Raw genomic sequence first — 7,500 nt, 5'->3', positions numbered from 1 at the left:
GATAATGATAATAATAACAATAATAATAATGATAATAATAATGATATTAACATTATCATCTTCACTATTATTATTAAAATTATTACTATTACCATCATTATTATCGTTACCACTATCATTATCATTAATAAGGAGGTACAGTGTGGCGATGCCCCCTGTAACCAGGCAACATGCAGGTTCGGTTCACGAGGCTGGGCTAGACGTAGTTAAGGTTAAGTTGGGTTGGCTTGGCTTGGGTTATGTAGGATTAGGTTGAGTTATGTTGGATTGGGTTGGATTTGAATTGGGTTTGGTAAAAAGTGCCCTTTCGATGGGATTAGTCAGGATGGAGAGGGTGCGAACGGCTTCTTCGTCCGGGGAGCAAAAATATGTATATTAAACTCGTATATTAAACTGATATGCACATCCGTTGATAAAGTAATAGGGAAGGGGGTATGGGGGATCTCAAAAATGCCCACTTCTAACAGAAATTAGTATCAGAAACATCGAAAACACATTGGACCCCCCCCCCCCCCCAAAAAAAAAAAAAAAAAAAAAAAAAAACAGTAACAGTTTCAGCTGAGAGGCTAGAGAGACGAAAGAGAGAGAGACCTCAAACGAAAGATGATACGGGAAAGGCGACGCGGGACGAATGACAAGAAAGAGATAACACTGGAAAAATGAGATAACACGAAATAAATGATACCGGAGGGGTAACGCAGGAGAGAGAACAAGGAAAATTAGATAAAGATATGGCACCAGAGAAATGACACAAGAGAGGCGACACTGGAGAATCGACACGAGAAAAATGTAATAGAAGCCACCACAGAGATGACACGAGAAAGGTGACACTGTAAGATACCAACGAAATAACACAATATTAAAACATAAACAAAGAAATGACACGGCAGACTGATACTATCAAGGCCGAGGAATGACAGTGGACTTCCATGTTGTTAATTACTTAATTAATGACTCGGGCCGTTAATAGCATCAGAGAGGAGAGGCTCTCAATGTATATACAGGGCGACTGCCTACGTTATAATGGATTCGCCTGTGATAGATTAAATGTGTTTATAAACTTATATGAAATTAAATCTATTATATTTAGCAGATTCACATTTGTTACCGAGTCTACATGGGATTTATTGATATGTAGTAAATAGCGTAAAACATAGATAAAACAATTAATTCCATGTATAAATGTGTGTAAAAGTGCGTTGGGTAAATTGCCAAAGATTAGACTTCCTTTAAACTCTGTCGTAAAAGAATCCACCCTATGTAAAACTAAACCATTTATCTAAAGATATTACCAAAACAATAACAATACTGACAGCAACTAAAATCTAAAACAAACACAAGTACACAGAGCTTTTCACACAGACAGAGTTAGAAAAAATAACGTTCTAATGGCATTTTGAAAGCAATGAAGGACATTATCACAAGGTCAGATTGGCAATTATTATCATTACTATCATTTTTACTATTAGTGTTATTATCATTATCATCATTGTTGATATTATTGTTATTATTATCATTATAATCTTCAATATTGTTAATATTATTGTTATTATTGTTATCATTATTATCATTATTATCATTATTATTATTATTAGCACTAGAAGTAGTAGTAATAGTAGTATTATTGTTATCACTACTATTGCTAGCATCATTATAAGTGTATGTAAATTAAGAATGAAGTAAAAGGACTGAATAATGATACTGATGATGATTATTATTACCACTATAGTTCTTATTATTGTTCGTGTTGTTTTGTTAGCCATTATCGTTTTTGCTCTTGTCACTATCATTATCATAATCATTGTTATGTTTATTATGATCATTGTCAACATTGTCACCATTATGATTATCCTCATTATTATTATAATCTTTATTTTTGTTGTTACTGTTGTTATTTTTTATCATTCTCATTATCATTATAATCATTATTATTATTGTCAATACTCTAATCCTCATTATTATCCTTACCATTGCCATTATGTCATTATCATAATCATTCTTACTGTTATTAATAGCAATAGTAGTAGTAGCTGCTACTATTATGAATGGTTATCATCATTATAATTATTATTATCATAAAAATCATATTCTCTCTCTCTCTCTCCTCAAAAAGGAAAATAATGAAAGAGAGAGAGAGAGGTGTGAAGGAAGGAGAGAGAGAAAGAGAAAGAGAGAGGGAGAGAGAGAGAGAGAAGGAAGAGAGAGAGTGAGAAAGAGAGAGAGAGAGAGAGAGAGAGAGAGAGAGAGAGAGAGAGAGAGAGAGAGAGAGAGAGAGAGAGAGAGAGGTGGGAGGGAAGGAGAGAGAGAAAGAGAAAGAGAGAGAGAGAGAAGGAAGAGAGAGAGAGAGTAAGAGAGAGGGAGATAGAGAGAGAGAGAGAGAGAGAGAGAGAGAGAGAGAGAGAGAGAGAGAGAGAGAGAGAAAGAGAGAGAGAGAAAGAGAGACAGAGACAGAGACAGAGACAGAGACAGATAGAGACAGAGAAAGATAAACAGACAAAGGCAGAGACAGACAAAGAGAAAGCTAGACAGACAAAGACAGAGACGTATAGAGACAGAGAGAGACAGACAGACAAAGACAAAGATACAGAGCCAAGCAGACAAAGACAGAGAGTCAGACAGAGAAAGACAAAGATACAGAGCCAAGCAGACAAAGACAGAGATACAGAGCCGAACAGACAGAAACAGAGAAAGAGCGAGATCTCGCCAAGAGAATTCGCACCTAGAAGAAACCTCCGTTGAGTAACTAGTCGCAGTCCGCGAACGCTAAGTTACGCCGCTAACTTAGGTCCTTCGCCGCACACGGAATACAGAGCAACAGGAACTTGATAACTTCTCGACTTAAGTTAGATAACACTGGTTATCTAACCGAGAGAGAGAGACGCTGCTTCCGGATGGACCTGGTTGCCATGGTGACGCTCTTGGGAAAAAAATCTTGGTTATGGAATTTGAATATGTATTTCGCCCTTAGCTTACGGAAAGAAAATGTGTAATAGATGGTTATGGTAATGATGATGATTGTGGTGATGAAAATTCTTGCGATAACGTTAGGAATGAAACGAATATTGAGGGTAATTCTGATCAGATTAATGGTTATCTTTCCCCCTTTTCTCCCCTCCATTCCCCTTATTACTTTCTCCTTTGCCTCCTTTCCCTTTAATTCCCTCTCCCAATTTTCCTCCTTTTCCCGTCAATTCCCTCTCTTAATTTCCCTTCTTTTCCCGTCAATTCGTTCTCCTCTTTTCTATATTTCCATCTCTTTTTTCCCTTTATTCCCTCTCCCAATTTTCTTCCTTCGCCTTTAATTCCTTCTCCTCTTCCCCCCTTTATCCATCTTTTCCTTCCCCCAATTTTCCTTCTTCTCCCCTTCTTCCTTCTCATTTTCCTCCTTATCCAATTCATTCCCTTTCCCAATTTTCCTTTTTTTTCCTCCTTATCCCCTTCTTCTCTTCCCCTTATCTCCTTCTCATTTTCCCATTAATTCCCTCTCCCAATTTCCTCCCTCTCCTTTCATTCCCTCTCCCCTCCCCCACACCTTTATCCATAATTTCCTTCTCCCAACCTTCCCTCTCTCTCCTTTATTCCCTTCCCTTCCTCCCTCTTCTTTAATCCCTTCTCCCCTTCCCTCCTTTATCCATCATCATCATCATCATCATCATCATCATCATCATCATCATCATCATCATCATCATCATCATCATCATCATCATCATCATCATCATCATCATCATCATCATCATCATCATCATCATCATCATCATCATCATCATCATCATCATCATCATCATCATCATCATCATCATCATCATCATCATCATCATCATCATCATCATCATCATCATCATCATCATCATCATCATCATCATCATCATCATCATCATCATCATCATCATTTCTATCACCACAATCATCATTTCTATCACCATCATCATCATCATCATCATCATCATCATCATCATCATCATCATCATCATCATCATCATCATCATCATCATCATCATCATCATCATCATCATCATCATCATCATCATCATCATCATCATCATCATCATCATCATCATCATCATCATCATCATCATCATCATCATCATCATCATCATCATCATCATCATCATCATCATCATCATCATCATCATCATCATCATCATCATCATCATCATCATCATCATCATCATCATCATCATCATCATCATCATCATCATCATCATCATCATCATCATCATCATCATCATCATCATCATCATCATCATCATCATCATCATCATCATCATCATCATCATCATCATCATCATCACCATTTCTATCACCACAATCTTCTTTTCCCCTATCACCATCTTTCATCAAAATTTTCCCCCTATCGATCTTCATCATCATCACCCTTTCCATCATCATCACCCCCCCATCATCATCTTCTTTTTCATTTTTTCCTTCATCATCATTTCTATCACCCCCATCATCAAATTTCTTCCCAAACTTCATCTTTCCATAATCTTCATCATCAAAATCATCTTCATCATCATCATTTTCATCACCATCATCAATCATCACCCCATCTTCATCTTAAATCACATCTTCATCATCATTTCTTAACCATCATCATCACCATCTTCTCATCTTTCTTCCATCTCATTTCATCACCATCACCCCAATCACAATTTTTTATCCCACCCTTCCATCATCATCATCATCATCACCACTTTTCATATCATTTTATCCCATCTTCACACCCATCATCATCATCATCATCACCATCATCATAAATCATCATCATTTCATCCCCCTCATAAACACCCATCTTTTCACCCCATCTTCATCATCATCATCATCATCATCATCCCCTAAATCTCATCTTCATCATCATCATTTCATCACCATCTTTCATCCCCAATTTCTATCCCCACCCCTTTTCATCATCTTTCATCATCATTTCTATCACCATCATCAAAATTCATCATCTTTTCACCCCAATCTTCATCACCCTATATCTCCCCATCATCATATAAACACCCCACCATCCCCCACCCCCAATATCATCATCATCACCCACATCATCATCATCACCATCATCATCATCACATCATCATCATCATCATTTTTCCCCCAAAATCATCTTTTTCTTCACCTTCATTATTTCCTTCCTTCCATCCTTCCCCTTAGGAATACGAGCTTGTTAGTCGTGCCCATCACTCTAAGGGAAAATGTAGTTCCTTGCTAGTGGCGTTGACACACTGTGACGCTATTGGCACTAATGAACCAGTTACAGCCGTCGATGAAAGTCTACGGGCGTTTAGGGGGAATGGGAAGGGCGTGGAGGAGAGTGATTGGGGTGGAGGGGGGTGGGGGGGTGAAGGAGGTGTTGAGGGGGGGTTAGGGGTAGGGTAAGGGGTAGGAAGGGGGGGAAAGGGCGTAGGGTAAGGGGTAGGAAGGGGGGGAAAGGGGGTAGGGTAAGGGGTAGGAAGGGGGTAAAGGGGGTAGGGTAAGGGGTAGGAAGGGGGGGAAAGGGGGTAGGGTAAAGGGTAGGGATTTGGGTGGAAGGGGATGATTAAAAGGTTGAGTAGAGGGTAAGGGGGGTAGAGTAAGGGGTAAGGGGAGGGAAGAAGGAGGGGTTGAGTAGGGGGTAATGGGGGAAGGGTGAGGGGTGGGGGTTAGGGTGGAAGCGGGGGGGAGATTTTGGGTAGGGGGTAGGAAAGTGGTAAGAAGGAGTAGGGTATGGGGTGGAGGGGGTGAGGGAGGGGTTGAGAAGGGGATACAAGTGGTAGGGTGAGGGGCGGGAGGGTAAGGGGTGGGGGAGAAGGGGATGGGTAGGGAATATAGGGGGTAAGGTGGAGGTGGGAGAGGGGGGAGGTCCTAGAGTTGCCTATACACACATCACACGGGAATTATATTAAAACTTTGCTTAACGAGATAATTTCATTTTCTGTTTTATCTAATAGTTCATAGCAGTATATATCCTTTCTTTTTTTTCTTTTTTATATTTGTCTTTTTTTTCATTTGTCTTTTTTCTTTTTCCTTTTCTTTTTTTCTTTTTTTCCCCTTTTTCGTGTCGGTCATCATCAAGTTATATAAAACTTTGTAATATTCAATCGTTTATTTCCTTTCCTACAATTTACAAGTCCTTATTCGTTTAATGCTTTTAGGTGTTTGCTGTGAGTATGAGGTTATTCATGATAACTTTTATTCTTTTTATCATTATCATTGTCTTATTATTATTATTCTTGTCTTAAGTTACCTACTGTCAAGACTCATTAAATGGAAATTATTTAAAGAAAATACCTTATATATATTGTACTACTACAGATTTATTTTCTTATTACTACTATCATCTTTACAATTATTGTTATCATCACCATCACCATCATCATCATCGTCATCATCATCATCATTTCTATCACCACAATCATCATTTCTATCGCCATCTTCATCATCATCATCATTTCTATCACCATCATCATCACAATTTCTATCACCATCATCATCACAATTTCTATCACCATCATCATCATTTCTATCACCATCATCATCACAATTTCTATCGCCATCATCATCATTTCTATCACCATCATCATCATAATTTCTATCACTATCATCATCACAATTTCTATCGCCATCATCATCATCGCCATCATCATCATCATCATCATTTCTACCACCATCATCATCATCATCACAAATCACCAATAATATCTCAGCATATTTTTTCTATCCATTTTCTACTGTTACACATGTCCTTCCCTCTCTCTCCCTTTTTAAATCTCCTTCTTCCATTTCTCAGACGTCGCCGTGTATTTACTCTGCCTCTTGCCACACTCCTTTCTGTTTGACTTGAAATCAGCAATTTGTCTCTTTGCCTTTTTCTGAAACTCTCTCTCTCTATCTATACATTTTTTTTCAGTTTTCCTCAAAGTTCTGAAAATGTATTTTACTTATATCTCTCGAGTAGATCATCTGTATTATTTTTTTTTTTTTTTTTTTTTTTCGTCGGTTCTCAAAGTGTGAAAGTTATATTTTACTAACCTCTTCTTCTTCTCTCTCTCTCTTTCTCTCTCTCTCTCTCTCTCTCTCTCTCTCTCTCTCTCTCTCTCTCTCTCTCTCTCTCTCTCTCTCTCTCTCTCTCTCTCTCTCTCTCTCTCTCTCTCTCATTTGTTTTCGAATTCTAAAGTCAAATTTAAATGACATGTCATGAGATGCTCTTTTAGTCTTTAGGATTTTCTTGATGCATGAAAATTATATTTTTGTGCCATTGCTTTCTTCTTTTTTTTTTTGAGTTCTCAAAGTTTTCCTTGAGTTCTTGAGTTCCACACTTTACTAGAATCTCTATCTATCCATCTCATCCTATTGAACAGTTTCTTAACCTAAAACTCTTATTCTTTAAATCTTACAGTATCTTCTAGCGTTATGAGTCCCACGGTCTAGGGGAAAAAATATATTTTCACAAGCCTAAGATAATCCTTTCGCAATCTCTCTAATCTCTCTCGTGGTTGAAAGTCCTCTCTCCTTCCTTTG

Source organism: Penaeus chinensis, chromosome 33 (assembly GCF_019202785.1).
Source record: "Penaeus chinensis breed Huanghai No. 1 chromosome 33, ASM1920278v2, whole genome shotgun sequence".
Taxonomy (NCBI): Eukaryota; Metazoa; Arthropoda; class Malacostraca; order Decapoda; family Penaeidae; genus Penaeus; species Penaeus chinensis.
This window is presented reverse-complemented; position numbering follows the sequence as displayed.